At 30.9% G+C, this 19,996-nt stretch overlaps 1 protein-coding gene across 1 annotated transcript in view; it reads right to left on the bottom strand.

Annotated features, from left to right (window-relative positions):
• The window catches only part of LOC129942005 (elongation of very long chain fatty acids protein 7), a 36,638-nt gene extending 25,115 nt beyond the window's left edge, over positions 1-11,523 (bottom strand). The window contains exons 1-2 of the mRNA XM_056050796.1: positions 11,392-11,523; positions 11,114-11,210 (exon numbers count right to left, since the gene is read on the bottom strand). The gene's annotated coding sequence lies outside the window, so the exon portion shown is untranslated. The remainder of the gene's footprint in view (positions 1-11,113; positions 11,211-11,391) is intronic.
• Between the last annotated feature and the right edge of the window lie 8,473 nt (positions 11,524-19,996).

The raw sequence follows: 19,996 nt of genomic DNA on the forward strand, positions 1-19,996 counted from the left end.
TTATTATTAAAAATTAAATATTACGAGCTAGATTTGATAGCGGCCTGGCCATCAGAGAAAATACGGATATCAGATGTTGATATAGCGTTTCCTTTAAGCCAGGACAATACTTCCTTTATTGCCAATAGTTCCGCCTGAAACATGTTAGAATGATTGGGAAGGCGGAATGAGAGACTTAATTTCAGTCGTTCAGAGTACACACCTCCACCAACTAGTTGTTTTGTTTTTGAACCATCTGTATAAAAATAAATTGACTCATCTTTCAGGAATGTCCTATCCTCCCAGAAAGATCTGAGAGCTATAGAAATCTGGAAGTTTCTGTCGAATTGTAGTTGGGGGATGGTGTAGTGTGTGTGCTTTCGAATTGATTCTAAATACCTAAATTTTACGAAGTGTACAATGTTGCTGTTTGTCCACTGCGACGAAGCTTTGAGGCGAATATCAGGGCTTGCAGCTATTTGTTTGCTAAATATGTCAGGAGGTATTTTTATGGATTTCAAAATTTATTAAATGAGTTCTAAGCACATTATTTATTTGTTTAATTTAATTGAATAAAAAAACAGAAAACAAAAAAAAAGAAAAATTTGCATAACTTGAAATATTCTTTTTCAATATCCAAATAAATTTAAAACAAAAACTTTTTTATTTTTGCTTTGCTATAGAATTAAATATATTTAAAACAAATGAAGTTGTTTGACAACTTAAGTCAATTCAAATGTCTGAGTTCATTTCTTTCTAGGTCTGTACAAAATATCAGGTTTATTAAAATACGAAAAAAAAAACAATTAATTGAATTTTGAATGAAGAGTTATAATTTGGTAAACAAATTGTGGCCAGTCGTTAATATTTAGTGTTGATAATGTTTTTTTCCAAAATTTAGATCTTTTTTTCTCATATTTTTTAATTTGTATATATGTCTGACAAAAATGACTATAATATCCCTCAATCGACTTATTCTTATTCAGACAATTGTATGAATACCGCAGTTTCCAATAAAACACGAACTTTAATTGTTGCAACAACAATTATTATTGTTTTATCTTAATTGAGCTAGAATTTGAGATTTTATCACACTTGCTGTATAATTTGTTATTAAACACCTTGTACACTTGCTTTTCACACACAATCTTGATCAACTAATGTCATTATTATCGATACCTTATGATATATTATTAACTTTTTATTAATTGGTTCTTTTAATTTATTGCAATTTAAATGTCCGCTATTGATTTCATGTGGCATGTGTAGCTATGTTTGATTTGTATCGATTTTAATGAGTAACTTGAGGTGTTGTTTGTGATAAATAGTACAAAAATAGCAACATATTACAAATATTCGTTCCGCATTCCTGGAAAAAGAGTTTACCACTGTGAAAAAGTTTGAGACAGCTGAATTCATTACCTGGAGTAACATTTTTTTTTCCCAAAAATTACGACATTTTTTTTTTAAATAAAGAGAAGGTAAAAACTTCTTCAAGGTTTTTTATGGCCCTTTTTATACAGTCAACAGGTTTTGAGTATTTTGTTCATCTGGCCTATATTATGATAAGTATCACAATCATATATTGGTCAAATAAAACAGTCTTAAAATGTTCAAAAGAAAAATATTCCATACAGTCTTTAAGTAGGTAAAGCTTTTGCTAATTCCTTGTATTCTAATGATATTTTTTCTACTGTTAAATTCTTATAAAACATTTTATGAGCTCGTGTTCTCAAAGAAGAATTAGGTATTCAGCATAGTCGCGAACAGAACTTAATAATATTTCGGTGTTTCAGTTAAATATATGCAAATAATTTTTGTTTGTCTTGTTTAAAGATACATAAATTGGTATTACTTGGATGAGTTAAATTTATTCCCTAACTGTTGATATTTTATAGCTAAGCTTAAATATTCCTAAGTGTTTACATGTGGACATACATACATAGAAAAACAAACTAATATTTTTCTTTATTTTTTAGTTTAAAAAAAATATGTAAATGGTTAAGGTCAAGGAACTTAATTATGTTGTAAGCAAGTGTTTGAAATAAAACAAGAACTAGCTAAATAAACTATTATAATGAATGAATTAATTTAAGCATTGAATAAAAATTATAATTCGTGGCTTATATTATTAACATAAAAAAGGGTATTATTATTGCTGATGAAGAATAATATATTTAAAAATATTTGAATAAATATGAGTTCTTTTTGAATAATACCACTATAAGCTCAAAAGAGCAACATTTTTCAACTCACCTCACAATAATTTGTATAATTTATTTCTAAGCTTCGATCAAATATTTTATTTTCAAAAGACAATTCGTACTTTTGAAATACTTTTTTTTAAATAACAGCTTTTCTTATAATACCAATAACAGGTTATTTTTACAAAAAAATCCAAACGTACTAAAACTGCTACTAAGAATTGTGAGAGAAACTTAAATGTAAAAAAAAAACTTAAAAAATTATTCTGTATTGATTAAAAATCTGGAATATTAAGACAGAAAAAATTTTAGCCTCCATTTTTTGATTTAACACATTTTAAAGTTCCTTAAAAACACTTAAGCTTTTAACAAAACTAAAAGAGTCCGACAAAGAAATCAAGCTATCGGAGCTTAAGATAGAACTTAGCAAAGTGAACAACAAAGCTACAGAAAGTGACCGAATTAAAAACGAATTTTTAAGTATGCCTCAGTTGAGGATCTCCCAAATCTAAGAATAGCTTACAACAACATTTTAAAAGTTTGGAGAGGCTGCCGAAATTTTCAGGAAATCAATTATTTTCACAACTTTCAAAAAAGGGGATAAAATGGACAACTCGATTTATAGTGACATTACTTTTTTGGACTTTGCTTTTGAAATGTTCGTCAAAGTTCTGAGATGTCGTTTACATGAATCAATGGGTTAATAGTTAGTTTCTCTTCAGCGAATTCCAAATAGCTTTTTGAAAAGGTTACTCGACAATTGGCCTACAAATATATTTAATATGTATCTTCGAAAACGCAAGAAAAGTTATACGTTTTTCTTTCGTTGACTAGGACTAATCGGAGTAATTCCAGACTTTTGTATTACTGAAGCAAGGATGTAATCTTAGCCTATTAATCATCTGCTGTTTATCGAGAATATTTTGAAATGTGGAATTAATTACATTTAAATGAAAATTTTAATGTATGCTGACGATTTGGTGTTATTAGCATAATCACTTGAATCGTTTCATGTAACTACTGCAAACAGTGGAGCTTGCCGGTAAAGCTTAACAAACCTAAAACAATGGTCTTCAGATGATAGGGGATGGAGATACTGACCTGAACCAATGCAAACAATCCACTATCGTAAACGTCTTTATTTTATTATTTTTTTGTACTGTAATAATTCATGTCAAATGTTAATAATTATTATGATTTGTATTTTGTGCGTGTGTTAGGCTATAATTGTATTATTTTCTTACTAACAACTAACACATGCACTCAGGATCAGATTTAGGGCAGGGCAACCGGGGGGAAGCCCTGGGGCCTTCACAAACGGAGGGGTCCCCACAATAGAGACTTCGGAAAATTTTTGTTTCAAATTCCAACTAATAAACACCTTTTCCTTTGATATGTATTTTTGCTCTTTTACCTTTACCTACAGCCTACAGTACTTTGTACATATATGATTATTTAATCATATTAATCTTAAATAAAATAAATCATTGATCTATATCTTTTCACTTCAATTAGGCAATCAGTGAAATATCAAAATCTCAAATGGCCCTAATAAGAAGCAGTTCCAATTCACTATCCATCTTGAGGGAGTACCCCAATCGCTTAATGGTTGAGTGGGTGGTACTTGCCTGCTAATATAACAAATTAAATGATCGAATATTGGGCGAAAAAAGGAATAACTTCAAGATTGCGATCACAGCCAGGATAGAGCAGCACCGAATTCTGATTGAGAAATTGTAAAGGAAAAGAAAAGCGGTCAGTTTTTAGTCTTGAAAAAGCTCAGCGACACTCGTTGGTCTTGTTGAGCTGAAGCTACAAAAGCCTTAGTCAACGCCTATTCGGAAATTGAAGAAGCTCTAACCAGCATATCTTCCAATAAAGAGCAAAAAGACATCGTGAGGAATAAAGCAACGCACCTTCTACAGAAGATGAGTGGTCTCGAAACCGCTTTATTTGTAACATTTTGGAACGATATCTTGGAGCTATTCAATGCTACAAACAAGATGTTGCAAGACCCGAAAATGATTCTTGAATCGGAAATGCGTGCACTAGAACCATTGAATCCAAACGAAATGATTTTGAAAAATACGAGAAAGCAGCCAAAAAACTATCCCATACTGATGAATATGAACGGTCACGCACTTGCACCAGAACGAGAAATGTGAGTTTGAATCAGCTCGATTACGGGAAAGCACAAGACACCAATTTATCACACAAGAAAAATACAAAGTATCCGCCTTCATCCCAGTGATTGACCAACTATCCATTTCTCTTACTGAAAGATTGCATGCCTATGAAGCTGTACGTTCGAGATTCGGATTCCTGAATCACATCGAGAAGATGTATGCTAAAAATTTGCACGCTGCAACAGAGGCATTGGTGGAAATGTGTCCAGATGTGATGTGAACAGATCAATCGCCGGAACTATTTTACTACCAAATTTTAAAATTCAAATTTTGAGGGCTACATTCCCAAACCTCGAAATTGCATTGAGAATGTATTTGGTTTTGATGGTAACAAATTGCACTGGAGAACGCTCATTTTCAAAAATGAAAATTATAAAAAGAGGCTTCGACCCAGGATGGGACAAAACCGTCTATCGAAGCTTTTTCTTCGGAGTATTGAAAGCGATTTACTCCGAGAACTGAATTTAAACGAAATCATCAACGATTCTTCGGAGAAAAAAGCTCGAAAGATCCCGTTTACCCAAAAATTTAATTTCAGATAATTCTTTTCTCCGTTTATATTTATATGTGTTTGTTCAATACTTAAGAAATCTACTTGATTTTACAAGAAATTATTTATTGTAAGACTCGAGTGAAAAAAAATGTTTACTTTATTTGGAACATCTGATCGTAGTTTGACGCTTGCTATAAGCTAACTACTTTCTGAAAATTATAAAGTGTTAAGAAACCAGTTAAGAAATACCAGTACTTGGGATTCATTGTGACAAACAAAATGAATTTGAAGAATATTTGGAAAAGAAATTATTGGCATTCAAAAACGCGATCGGAACTTCGTGTGGCAAAATGTATATAGCTGATTAACTTTGGGGGTAGAAGCAAAGTGATACCATGGAAGGACTTTTGAGATTCTTCTTGAATCCACACCAAACTACACGCTATTATAAAAGCGGCAGGCCCCTTCCCATTGTACTTAAAATTACGTGAACTACACTTAAACTATATTTTAACCTCATGTTTGGCCTTGCGGATAAAGTAAAGTTACAGTGTGTGTTGATCCTAGGTCCTGATTCCATGAACGGAGATATTTGAATACAAATGCACTTTGCCGATCAATCTCAATATTTATAAGCATTGATAACTGGAAAAGATATTTGGACATACCGTTTAAAAACCTACATTTAAAAGTATTAGGAACGAGAATAATGAAAAAGCGAATGCTCGCTTTCTGCTCCAAAGTGAAATACAACTTAGGCACTTTGAGCTTTTTTTTGGAAGATCTGAGTACAGCCAAAGTATCTTTGATATTCAGAGTAAGAGTAGAGATACCTCCGCTTTTTTTCATCCCGCATACATATAATATACTGATTAATGATCAATACCGATCAATGATGATGAAAGTTTTTAATGCAGTCGTATTTGATCGAAAAATTCAAATGCTGTGTTATTTCACGTCCGTGGAGATGTCAATTAGCTACTATCATTATGTTGTGTGGCCTGTTGGATCTCTTTCTTTTCAGATATTTAAAAGAAGAAGTCTACGTCAATAGGTCAAGAATAATTTTAAAACTAAAAGGTGAAACTATTCAGCATATTTTAAACATTAAGTGCCTTTACACATAGTACAATGAGAAATTGCCAACAAAACGATCCGCAGTAGCCAGATTTTTGTATTTAAACATTGGTACAACTCAAAGAATATCTGTCAGTATAATAATTTTAAAAAAACACACACAAATAGAAGAACGTTTTGTGAAAATCAAATGTTAAATTTACTTAGCAAAAAAAACTAACTAAAACTAATAAAATGGACAATTTTCAAGATGAAATGGTAAGAAAACATCTGGAAATTTAGATTCCACACAAAAAATTAATTTAACAATTGGTTCAAGAAAGGGGTTTGTTCGCAAAGTACTAAATTAACTTGTGGTGTTGAAGCGAGCTTGAAGATCGCCTCAATTCTTTATATACCTGAATCGAGTTGAAATAAGCTTTATTTGACTCGATTCCCGTAGGAGATCGGAGTCGAGTCAAAACTTGAAAAGAAAAACTTGTGTGGAAGAGTTGGTAGCATATTCTTATATGGCGCTGAACTAATCAGTTCTTAATTGTTTAACACAAATCAAACTATCTCACTTGCACTTCATTAGAAACATCCCCATTTGCATTTTAGAAAATGCTGTCATACTAAATAATTTTTAAATGTTTTTTGCTGTGGAAACATCAAAAAGATTTGTTTAATCTAAACTAAGATAAACCTTTGGTGCAAAACTTTATTACTTTTGTATTGTTTTATTTTGCGAAATAAGCCCAGTTAGTCCATTTTCATTAACAAAACTAAATAATATTAACAGTAACAGATTGATTTTTTTCCCAAATGGAAAACACATACACAATTACAAATGCACAACTACTCAATGAACACAGCCATCTACTGCTACTGCTACTTTTATCGGTGTTATTCATACTATGGATATTATTTTGTTATTCGTGTAAAATCCTACTATACTTTGAATAGATTTTCCAACAAAACACGGGTATTGAACAAAGATTATGGCTCAGCATCATTGGAAATATAGTCAATCGAATAGAAAGATTTCGCAGAATATAAGGAGAGCACTTAGTTGATGTAGAGTGAGAGCCTATTATTGTAAAAATACAAACAAATCTAGGTAATACAAAAATACAATTACAATACCATTTTTTTTATTCCTAAGCTAATGTTGAATGTCAAGATTGACAATGTTTTATTTTTAACTATTTCCTCATATTATTCTTTTCTAAAAGTAAGATGTTATCTGATTTATTTGTGCTTGATTTTATTTCTTATGTATTTGACACATTATTGTTATATACAAAAAAATAACCATACAAATCCGACTGATATTAATGACGTTCAAAAGCATTTGTATAAATGTATTTCAATGTCATACTCATAAAATATAAAAATAAGAAGAAAAAAATCTTCCTTGAATCAAATCAAATCATGTTGAAATAGAAGTAATGCTACTAGAAAACTAAGTTAAAATTACATTGTTTAAATTAAGATATTTTTAAACTATCCCACCATCAATTACATTACATTCTTGAAATAGTTGAAAGTCTGTATAGGATTTTCCAAAGTTTTACCAAAGAACCTTCCAAAAATGAAATATTCTGTGGAAGAAATGTATCTTATCGACTGTTTAAATCTCTTCCTCAATCTTCCAAAATACGTTTTTTTTGATTATCTTTATACCTCACAAGATATTATTTTTTTGAGTAAGTCCAAAAACTTAACTATTTATTTCATCAATCATCTCTTAATAAATTATGCAAATTACTTAAAAAGCTGCATAAATTCAAAATAAATAAAAACAAGATTATCAACCAAAACTAGCAATCGATCGAAACCACCTGAAATAATAATAATTTTATTATCAAATACAAATTTGGTAGTAATATATTGTATACAGGTTATCCATCAATGTTTATATATATATAATATACAAATGTGTAAAAACGAGTATATACTGTACTGTAGTATATATTGTAGACAAAAAAGCCGCAAATTGATAGAAGATACAAAAGGGTACTTAGATTGCATTATCTATCCCAGGCACGTTTGAGGGTCGAAAATGAAAAAAGTTCCGCCTTAAGTATTGTGCTATATACTTTATAGTGATGAGTTATGCATAAGCACATAATGCAAACTAATTTTTTTGTAAAACACGAGTTCCGGTAGAGATTAGTGATTATTGAGTGGAAACTAAATTTAATTTTTGGACTGTATATAAAATTTACTCCAAACCAAACAATTCAATTGAATTACTTAAGTCAGTAAAAAATAAAATAATGCCTTAGTGATCTCACAATTATTTTTTGTCAACTTTCGTTCTTAGAACAAAAAAAAAAAAACAAATTAAATAATTTATAAATTCTTATTTTGTGTTGCCTCACATATGTGAAGATTTCCGAAGATAAAAAACCGACGTCCATTTTTGAATAGCCTGTCTTCCAATATTAAATGTAGAAATGAAACTACACTATCATTTGCTCAAACAAACAAAATCACTATTGGATCTTAAAACTATAAAAAAATACTAACAGAAATCGGTCTTAGATTTTGATTAAGTACTTTGCTCCTAATGGAAACAGTCAAGTTTCTAGAAAGACTTTTCGCAAACAAACATTTTGTTCCCCAGCATAAAATTTATCAGCTTATTGTTTCCGTTTTGAAAAAGATAATACAAAATGTTTTGAGTATCCGACTATTAAGGCAGCTGTCAGTTTTTAAGCTGTTATACTTTGATATTTGACAAGCAGAAGCTTTGTTATTTTTAAAAATGGAATATTACGATCATCTGCAACTTATTGAAATTGTCAAAAGTCACTCCCATAATGATGAACCATTTGCAGTAACCGTTTAAAAAAACTGAAGAACTTTTGGACTATTTTTAGACTGTTATCCTTTGACATTTGACAAGTAAAAATTATGTTATTTTAGAAAATAAAATATGACGATCTTCTACAACTTTTCTAAATTGTTACAAGTCAGTGTCAAAATGAGGAATTAGTTACAGTCACAGTTTTAAAAACTTGAGCACATTTAGCCTGTCGTACTAACCTCCTTCTCGGTCCCGCAACAGTACGGTTTTTTTTTAAATGTGTGTTATTGAGACAAGTTAAATATGTGAAGAATCCAGAATATTGCTTACTGTAGTCCTTAGAGTTGACTTCAAAATTAAGGTATTTGAAATTGGTCATTCCACAAACGACATTACACCGTAGACTTGATACCGATTTAAAAGATTTCAATGTGGACAAAGTTTCTAGAGCAATTTATCACAAGTGCTCATTGAAATCTTGTGATTAAACACCTTTAACACAGTCTAAAAGTACTCCACGCCGCTAAAAGTATTTTCAAATGGCTTTTGCAGAAGCTGTATTGATGAAGAAACAGTTCATTATCTATTCTATACATGCCCTGCTCTAGTTCAAAAACACAAGACCTATACCTAGAAAAATCCTAAACGATCTCAATCATATTATCATAAGCAGTCTTTCGTGTTTTGTAAGGGACTCAAACTGTTTTTATTGAGTTCAAAAGAAAGCCTCGAAATTCATGTGGTATCACAATGGACCAATAAATTGTGTCCTATTCCATCGCGGACAGTCACTTTAACCTAACACACCCTAACATATTTAGACGTTTTTCGAAAGGTGAGCGTTCGCGTAGCTCTACAATCGAGGAACTAAATGATTTAATTCTTCAAGGTTTCGAGGACATACAGCAGAAAATTTGTCATGGTGCTGCAACCGTAGCCGTGTGGATTCGACTGAATTCGTTTTCTTTTTACAAAATAAATTAAGTATAAATGTAGTATAAATGAATATTGATTAAATTTCGTTATCTATAAAGAGAGTTGACAATTCTTCCAAATACATGCCATTTTATTTCCACGATTGAAGAATTGCCAAAGAGTACAATCCATCATGCATTTTTAAAAACTCCTTTTATTTATATTTATCTGGCAGCTGTACAAGAAAGTTTATTTGTACTTCCAATGTTCTTTATTTCCAACACAAATGCCGCAAATTGATTTTAAGTCAGTCTTGGGATAACATTTGTAGGTCTTCTAAAGTACACTACAAAATCTCAACATAACTATAACCATGAATTATATTTACTGAATGTCTTTCATAAAACACCAATTTTACGGAATCATTGTCAAAAATATGTTTTTGAATTGTTTTTTTTTTTTACTTTAAGGTTTCTCGTTTTACATATTTTAAATTAACCAAACCAAAATCTTCTTCTTGTCATGCATTTTTTGAACCTTTTCTTTTCACTGCATTTACCTCTTGGCCCAACTCTGATCTACTTCGTATAATATAACAACTAAAAGGCTAACGCAGTTATCATAAATTAAAACTCTTTCACAATTGTTATGAAAAAAAAACTATACAAAAAACTCAGATGGTTATAAAAATCCAATAAAATATATTATAACCTATATTTTATTGCATTTCATATACTTTGGCTACGCATCACAATCACATACCACCCCACTACACCGCTCTCGATATTTATATCAACATAATCATTGAAGATTCAACAAAAATAATAAATATAACTTCCTATTTAAATCGAATTTGTATAAAAATAAAAACTAACCATCGAAAACAACAACAAAACACACAAAATATTGGAATACCTAATAAAAGTTGACCTTAAAAATTAGAAAATATCTGCGCTAGGTATTGCATAGCACCTTGTTTTCATGGTTAACATCTCTCAAACTCAAACTCAACCATCATAATCTTGTTTCACAAATTTTTTGATTATTTTATGAAGCCCTTCTTTTCGAAGGTTCGTTTGTCCGTTCAAATTTGAGTATTTATTTCTTTTTTCCGGTCAAACAATCAAACGAAAATGAAAAAAGTTGGTCTTTTGGGCTTATTTTTGTTGTTTGCGAAGGGAACCTTTAAGACATCACACATTTCCGCAAATTCACTTTCAATTTTCTTGCACTTGGTTAAAGTCTTTAACTCTTTTATATTTTGTTTGTATTGTTATGGTGATAAGTTAATTTATTAACAAATTTTGGTTTACCACATCAGTGTTGTTGAGTTGATGATTGTAACAATTTAAAAGTTCATTAATTTAATGATAAGTAATTACTTGATTTTTTGTATTTTTCAATTAATTTTGACACCATTTTATAATTTTTTTTCTTATTATTTAATCATTTATGGAATTCTTACCTTTTATTGTAAGTGGAAAACAAATTGTTTAATCCTTCCTGAAGGGTTACGTTAGATGCAAATCCAAAATTGTTATCTCGAATCCGAAGTTGAGATTCTTTTAAAAATAAAATAAAAAGTTAATAAACCGTTAAACGCGAAAGTAGAAGATTATATTCCAAAACGTATATTTCAAACTGTTTCTAGATTATTTTTTTTTTTGTTCAAGATGCACTTCTTAATCCTAGAACATATAAGACTTGCACCTTTAACGACTAGAAACGGTTTTATTTAAGTACCTGACGGATTGAATTACTTGCACCGACTAAAATTCACCCAAACCGATGTTACCGTCTACTATTCGAAAAGACAATAATCCGCGATAGCTGAAGCCAACAAAAGCGTGGTCTGAGACTTGATTATAGTTCCAGCTTGGGAGCTGAACGGAAAAGCTTTTTGATTTGAATCTATAGAAGATGAGCTTTTTCTTCTCAAGTTGGCCTCCAACCAACTCCACACGACCACCATTGACCATTGTTGAGATAAAGAAAGATTTTTTTTTGTAGCTGGTCTTCAAAGGTTTGAAGTTGTACGCACCGATAATAATGTAAACACTGTTGCCAACTTAGTAGAGTTGTTTATATTTTGGGGCATATTGTTGCAAACGCTGTAATTTGAGTTGCAAAAGAAAATTATCAAATTCCATCACATTAAGTGCTAAGTAGTGAGGAGCCTGACTTATAAAGGGTGATTTTTTTGAGGTTAGGATTTTCATGCATTAGTATTTGACAGATCACGCGGGATTTCAGACATGGTTTCAAAGAGAAAGATGCTCAGTATGCTTTGACATTTCATCATGAATAGACTTACTAACGAGCAACGCTTGCAAATCATTGAATTTTATTACCAAAACCAGTGTTCGGTTCGAAATTTGTTTCGCGCTTTACGTCCGATTTATGGTCTACATAATCGACCAAGTGAGCAAACAATTAATGCGATTGTGACCAAGTTTCGCACTCAGTTTACTTTATTGGACATTAAACCAACCACACAAATGCGTACAGTGCGTACAGAAGAGAATATTGCGTCTGTTTCTGAGAGTGTTGCTGAAGACCGTGAAATGTCGATTCGTCGCCGTTCGCAGCAATTGGGTTTGTGTTATTCGACCACATGGAAGATTTTACGCAAAGATCTTGGTGTAAAACCGTATAAAATACAGCTCGTGCAAGAACTGAAGCCGAACGATCTGCCACAACGTCGAATTTTCAGTGAATGGGCCCTAGAAAAGTTGGCAGCAAATCCGCATTTTTATCGACAAATTTTGTTCAGCGTCTTTTTTTAAAAAAAAGTTCTCAAGCTCTTAAAAAATCACCGTTTATTTCAGTTTAAATCAGATAGGTCCGTTTAAGCTTGTTTGCTTTGGTTGTTTTTACGGTCAAATGTTTTTAGTAAAAGTGAAATGGACATTTACTAGTTTCACAAATCAAAAGAAAGTCTTAACATTTTTAAGTCACTTGGTAAATTACGTTCTTTAAAATTTTGAGTCATTACTTTTCAAAATTTGAATTTAATGTTAATTTGTATTTCATTTTTAATTAGTGACATTTTAGATTTTATTATTTTTGTCAACTATCATATTTGGGACAATTTCATAAATGATTCGCAGAAGAAGTTGTTTTTCCCATATATTATGTACATTTTTTTAAATTTCTTCTTTCTTGTGAATGGCAATAAAATTGTACTTTTCGAACGGGCTTCGATGGTATCACGTAAGGTTTTTAAGATATGTACATATTATATATTAAAATTCGAAAAAATAAATATAAAAGGCTTTTTGGTGCTATCAACATTTATATACCTTTTTTTCAATTAAGTTCGTGATTATTTTCCAAATCTATGATCCCTTTCTTTAATATTGAAGAATTTAATTAATTACATTATCTCATATAATATTCGAAAAATCTTCATAGGTTTTTAGATTTCACCAACCATCCGAAAGAAACGCTAAATCAGTTATGCTAAAATTTGTGTCAATAGTAAAAGGCAAATCGGTTCAAAGGTAAGCTGTAGCGAATATCTATTGTCTGTTAACAATTCTATTAAATATATAATTTGAATTTTACTAAAAATTGAAAATTTAGCAAATAATTAATGTTAATGTTTGGATTCAAAATCAGCACTGAAAATTAACCTCAAATCTTTTTTTTTCTCAAAACTATGAAAGTATTAAATTCATGGTATTAAAGCCAAAATAATACTCAGTACTAACTAAATAAGTACTATTCCAAAAAAAAAAGTCATCAAAATCTTAAGTGATAATGGTTAGGTATCCTTCTACCATAATTCGAAGTCTCTTTTAAAAACACAAAATGCAAATTCCACGAGAAAATATTGATGAAACCGTTTGAATGCACCACAAAACCATGATTTACGTCCCAACTTTATCCGACAACTGCAAAAAATCCATTTCCAAAAAATTGACAGATGTTCGCCTTGCTTTCAAATCGAACAAAACACTTGACCAATATTTTACTAAACTCAAGACGAAACCTGAGGATAAGGACAAAGAAACAGATGATCTACAAAATTAAATGAAATGGTAAATCAAATGAACCGTGCAACCTGTGTTACATTGGGACCACAAAACAACTTCTCAGACAACGCATCTCGAATCAAATCTGATATGAAACTAACAAAATTCTGAGAAGACAGCCCTGGCCAGTCACAGCATTGTAAGCAATCATTCTCCAAACTTTGAAGCCGTAGAAGTTCTACTGGCAGAGAAACATGTTTCGAAACAATACACGTTAAAAACATTACATATTCTTAATAACAAAAACAAGACGAAACGAAAACAAGACACACAAAACATTTCTGCTGTATATTGCTTCTTCTTTTTTAAAAATGTAATTCGTGCATTATTCAATTAGACTTTACTTCATTCTTCGAAGTGCTAATCATATTTATAGTTTTGTTTTTAGTTTATATTAATCAATATAATTAATATTTAACTTGTTTCCTATTTTTCTTGAGTGAGTAAACTTTATAGTATTTGTATCCCATTGATCTAACAAAGATTATTTGTAAATTTATTTCTGACAATAAAGTTTCCCTGAAGACTGGATTTTTTTCTTTACATATCTATAGCCTGATGCAGGCCACATGATTGTTAATTTTGCATCGTTATTTGGGCATACCCCCATACAAAATCCAACTGATCCAGGAGCTGAAACTTAACGCAAAGTCGTGTGTTCCCTAGTTGCAAGTTGATCTCAATTTTTGTCGAAAAATCATATGTTTTGATGAATGGGTACGTGAATAATCAAAATTGCCGGTTTGGGACCGAAACCAATAAAGGCGAGATTCACGAGGTACCAACGCAACTAAATAAAATTTGGTGTATAGTTGGTGTGGATTTAGGGCTGGAAGCTGGAAGGTCGATGATCACCAACATAATTGATACCAGCGGTCAAATTCTGCCTGAATTTTTGCGACAAAGTAATCAAAAACTGTACCTTTCGAATTGGCGCAACCCAGCAAAGCCTTTTATTTTAACGATGTTATACTTCACATCAAACGTTTTAAATAAAGATAAAACCCTATTGATAAATTAAAAACTCTTATTGCAAAACTCCAATCAACGTAAAATCTCACCATTCAGGAAATATCAAACTATAATTTTGTCATTTATCCAATTATTAATTAACAATTGTTTTTAAAGGTCTAAATTTAGGTTTTTAATTCTCCTTTGTAACGGTTTTAAAATTAAACAATTGGAAGGCGAGTTTATTCTTACATATATCAACTCCCGCGAACTAGGTACTATAACCAAGAAGTTTGTTTGAAAAACGTAACTATATTTTAGGATTTAAGCATATACGTGCAAAATAAGTTTATTTTTAAATGTTTAAATGTAATTTAATTTATTAATTTCTTTTTTTCGAAAAGCGTAAGATTTTCATTTAATTAATTTTATATAAACATTTTAAAAATTAGTTTTGGCAAGCTTTTATCTAGTGTTTATACATAAACGGTGATTTTTTAAGAGCTTGAGAACTTTTTAAAAAAAAAAACGCATAAAATTTGCAAAATCTCATCGATTCTTTATTTGAAACGTTAGATTGGTCCATGACATTTACTTTTTGAAGATAATTTCATTTAAATGTTGACCGCGGCTGCGTCTTAGGTGGTCCATTTGGAAAGTCCAATTTTGGGTAACTTTTTCGAGCATTTCGGCCGGAATAGCCCGAATTTCTTCGGAAATGTTGTCTTCCAAAGCTGGAATAGTTGCTGGCTTATTTGTGTAGACTTTAGACTTGACGTAGCCCCACAAAAAATAGTCTAAAGGCGTCAAATCGCATGATCTTGGTGGCCAACTTACCGCTCCATTCCTTGAGATGAATTATTCTCCGAAGTTTTCCCTCAAAATGGCCATAGAATCGCGAGCTGTGTGGCATGTAGCGCCACCTTGTTGAAACCACATGTCAACCAAGTTCAGTTCCTCCATTTTTGGCAACAAAAAGTTTGTTAGCATTGAACGATAGCGATCGCCATTCACCGTAAAGTTGCGTCCAACAGTATCTTTGAAAAAATACGGTCCAATGATTCCACCAGCGTACAAACCACACCAAACAGTGCATTTTTCGGGATGCATGGGCAGTTCTTGAACGGCTTCTGGTTGCTCTTCACTCCAAATGCGGCAATTTTGCTTATTTACGTAGCCATTCAACCAGAAATGAGCCTCATCGCTGAACAAAATTTGTCGATAAAAAAGCGGATTTTCTGCCAACTTTTCTAGGGCCCATTCACTGAAAATTCGACGTTGTGGCAGATCGTTCGGCTTCAGTTCTTGCACGAGCTGTATTTTATACGGTTTTACACCAAGATCTTTGCGTAAAATCTTCCATGTGGTCGAATAACACAAACCCAATTGCTGCGAACGGCGACGAATCGACATTTCACGGTCTTCAGCAACACTCTCAGAAACAGACGCAATATTCCCTTCTGTACGCACTGTACGCATTCGTGTGGTTGGTTTAATGTCCAATAAAGTAAACTGAGTGCGAAACTTGGTCACAATTGCATTAATTGTTTGCTCACTTGGTCGATTATGTAGACCATAAATCGGACGTAAAGCGCGAAACACATTTCGATCCGAACACTGATTTTGGTAATAAAATTCAATGATTTGCAAGCGTTGCTCGTTAGTAAGTCTATTCATGATGAAATATCAAAGCATACTGAGAATCTTTCTCTTTGACACCATGTCTGAAATCCCGCGTGATCTGTCAAATACTAATGCATGAAAATCCTAACCTCAAAAAAATCACCCTTTATAACGTACATATGCAGTTGTATTACTAAAATTTTGTTTTGTTCCGTTCTCTTCCAATCACTTTCAAAAAGTCGAGCATTCTCAGTATGAAAGGAAGTAACCATTGCAATTGAAAATCACTATCGCAAATAGTGCGTTAGAATATATCTTGGAAACAATTTGACATTAATAAACATAAAATAGACAATTTTATCAGAAACGTTGACTCAGCTTGGTTCTGCATTTTATTTAAACTTGACATTTATAAAAATGGAATTAATTTTACCCGACTCTATTGAATTATTGTCTTTATGGACAGATGATTTTACTCGTTTTCAAAATTCGATTTTGATCGATTTTTGAACTTTAGTGAAAACTTTGTCAATGGAGCAGTAAAATTACCTAAAAATAAAGATCAACTTCGGAATAGCAGATGGTACGCTGAAAACTCGTATATATTTTTCTTTTGGTATTAAATATTGTGTAAAAAGTCTTATAAGAACTCATGTTGGCTTTTTAAAACCTATATTTTTACTACACTAACAGAAAGCTTTGTTTATTGACCAAGTAAAAACTTTTAATATTGACCGGAACTATTTAAAACAATTTGATTTAAAAACTATTTCAAAGAACATTCCTAACTAGTTAAAAGCTCAAATTTTAAATATTTACATAACTGAATTAGAAAAGTATTTGTCTTCCCTATAAGCTTTTGTCAATGGCATGTCCTACTTATATCAAAACCATCGATCGCCATAGGCAAAGAGATGTCACAGTTCTTACATCCTTATTCGATCAATTTAAATGAGATCGAAGCTGTTTTATGTTTTCTTCCGGTATTTTTGGTTTTATTTTTGCTTATGGTTAAAAGTAGCAATAATTTTTTTTTTTCGTTGACCATGAATATTATTTATTTTTTGCTATTTTGGTTGTATTTGATCTCTTTTAGCACATCATACAGCCAAACATGTATGGTATTGGCATTAATTGTTCATATACGGCAAATGTGTAATGGAGTCAGGGAGATGAGTAGGTACAATTTTGTTTTTATATTATTTTTCAATAAAATGTCTTTTCCTTCCGGTTATATTTTCAAGGTTAAAGTTGAATTTGGGTTTTTTTTTAGCGAACTCCATCGTTGTCTTCGTCGCTGCTGGTCGCGGTTTTCTTCAATTTCCAGTTTGTTATTTATCAATAGATTTGCTTCTGGGTATCTTTATAAACGTGCGCAGTTTTTGGGCTTGATCAAGAGAGCTAGTTATTGGTTTTGTATATGAAATACAAAAATACGAGCCTTTCATTTATAATAAAAAAGAAGAAAAAAGACTTCATTACAACTAACTTGGTTATAGTTACCAAGAGACTATGCAAATATTCTCATTTACGGTTTTACCTTGACTGATTATTTTTAACTCTTTCAAATTTTGTATAAGACTGTTTTTGTGGTTCCCCATCAGGAAAAAAATTCATTATTTATTTTTTAGATTGATCAGCAACGACAACGAATATTCTACAAAGTTCAAATTTGCATACAATTTACATAATTTATGTAAAATGTAAGCTTTCATATAATTCTAACATGTTTTTGTCATAATTTTTTGCTATTTAAAAGATAATTTTTGTAAATATGATAAGGCTCAATAATGTATTCCAGAAATCCCGTTTGTACACTTTTCTATAACTCTAAAATGTATAAAATACTGAATTAATAAAAAGTAGGCTAGGAATCAAATTATTATTATTTATTAATGAATACATTGTAATAAAACATTCCGATTGGCTTACGTATGTACAATGTACATAGTTTATTGGATTAGATCAAAAGCATACGACCCTTTCACGAGCTTTAAACAACAACAGCAAAAAGTAAGCTTAGATGCAATGCAGAATTGATTTCCTGTATTTTTGTACAAGAAACATATTAAATTGTATACAAATCAATTATGTTGCGAGCCAAAACTCGTTTAGCAAACAGAAACAAAAGAGTTGAGAGCAAAACTCTTCAATACATACATACGTGTCGAACGAATTTATTATGAATTAACGAGTTGAAAAATTAAAAAAAAAATACAAACTGGCCATCGGCATTAGCTTGGCATTGAAAATCACAAAATTAACACCAATTTTTGTGAATTAGAGATTTAGGCGATATTATGATGGAGGTACATTCGCCTTTGCACTTGATCAATAGCGACATAGCGACTAAGACATCATCAACTACTACAACTTACTGTCAACAACTTGTGTATAGTATTTTTTTTTTCTTTTTGGTCTTTTGTTATTATTTTTTCGTAATTTTTTTATTGTTGTTTTTATTTAATTATTTTGCAATTTATTTCAAAATTTATTGTTTGTTGCAAAGTGATTGATGCAGAAAAAGGGTTTAGTTGATTTAATTGAATATTAATTTAATTATGAAGTCGTTGAGAGGCAGTTTTTTTGAGTTGTTCAAAAAGTAAAAAAATCATTAGAAAGCTTTTTTCAAAAATCTTCTTATCTAATCAGCCTCTTAAATATGAATTAAACATGAGTACTAATTTTAAACTTGTTTTTATAAATATTTTAAAACGATTCTAAGATAATATCTAGTTCCTTTCAGTTTTACTATAGATACAAAAAAACACATACAAATGTTCTGTATATGACACATATTTGTACATTGTGCATATTATATTCTGAACATTTTTTTAAAAATAACTTTTGTGGCGCTTATTGTTAGCCACGGCCAAGAGACTGTCAAATATTCCATGAACTTATTAAAGATGAGCAGTTCTCAGCTTTTGAGACCCTGCGAGTCAGAATTAACAAAAATGCCTAGTATTAATTCAGTAGTTATAATTAATACAAACAAAATAGGCGTACGCCTAAAGTTGGGCTGAAAGAGATCTTGAATTTACTAAGTCAATAAAATCAATTGCTGACGAACTATATCTTACTCAAAAAAAATACAATTTACTTGCGTTAAACAGACTGATTGTGTAACTCATCAATTTGAAAAACAAAAGATTTCCTATGCTTTTGAATGAAAGCACGATTGATTTTTACGAAAAAACAACTTTTTGTTTTGTAGTTTAAAATCAAAATTGATTTGTTTTTATTTGTACAATATGTTCAACAAAGGATAGGGTTTTGATTTTGAATTTATTATGCTTCAAAATACAGTCGTGGCGAATTTTAAATAAAAAACATAAATAAAAACACAAGAAAAATTTGTTAGATCTAATCGATTCAGTGAGCGTGTCATGCCACAACAACCATTCCCCCTCCCCCTCCAGAAGAGTATTTTTTAACGATATCTAAAAGAAAAGCGGTTTGTCTGTGAAAGCAATACAAATCTTAAAAAAAAATTATATTAAAGGTATTTACCATTAGTAATGCCTTAATTTATTTGAATATGATCTTTTCTGAGTGGAAAAACAAATGTTTAGTTTTTAAGAAGAAACTTTGAATAAGAGATCATTTTTTATTTTCTTAACACGAACAAAAGTTGTTTTTAAATTATTGAAACTCGATTTTATTTACATCTTCTTTTTATTTGTGACCCACAGTGTAAGGCTAATTAAAGAAATGTACTTTTTGAAGTGAATTTG

The sequence above is a fragment of the Eupeodes corollae genome, chromosome 1, assembly GCF_945859685.1.
Source record: "Eupeodes corollae chromosome 1, idEupCoro1.1, whole genome shotgun sequence".
In the NCBI taxonomy this organism is placed as follows: Eukaryota; Metazoa; Arthropoda; class Insecta; order Diptera; family Syrphidae; genus Eupeodes; species Eupeodes corollae.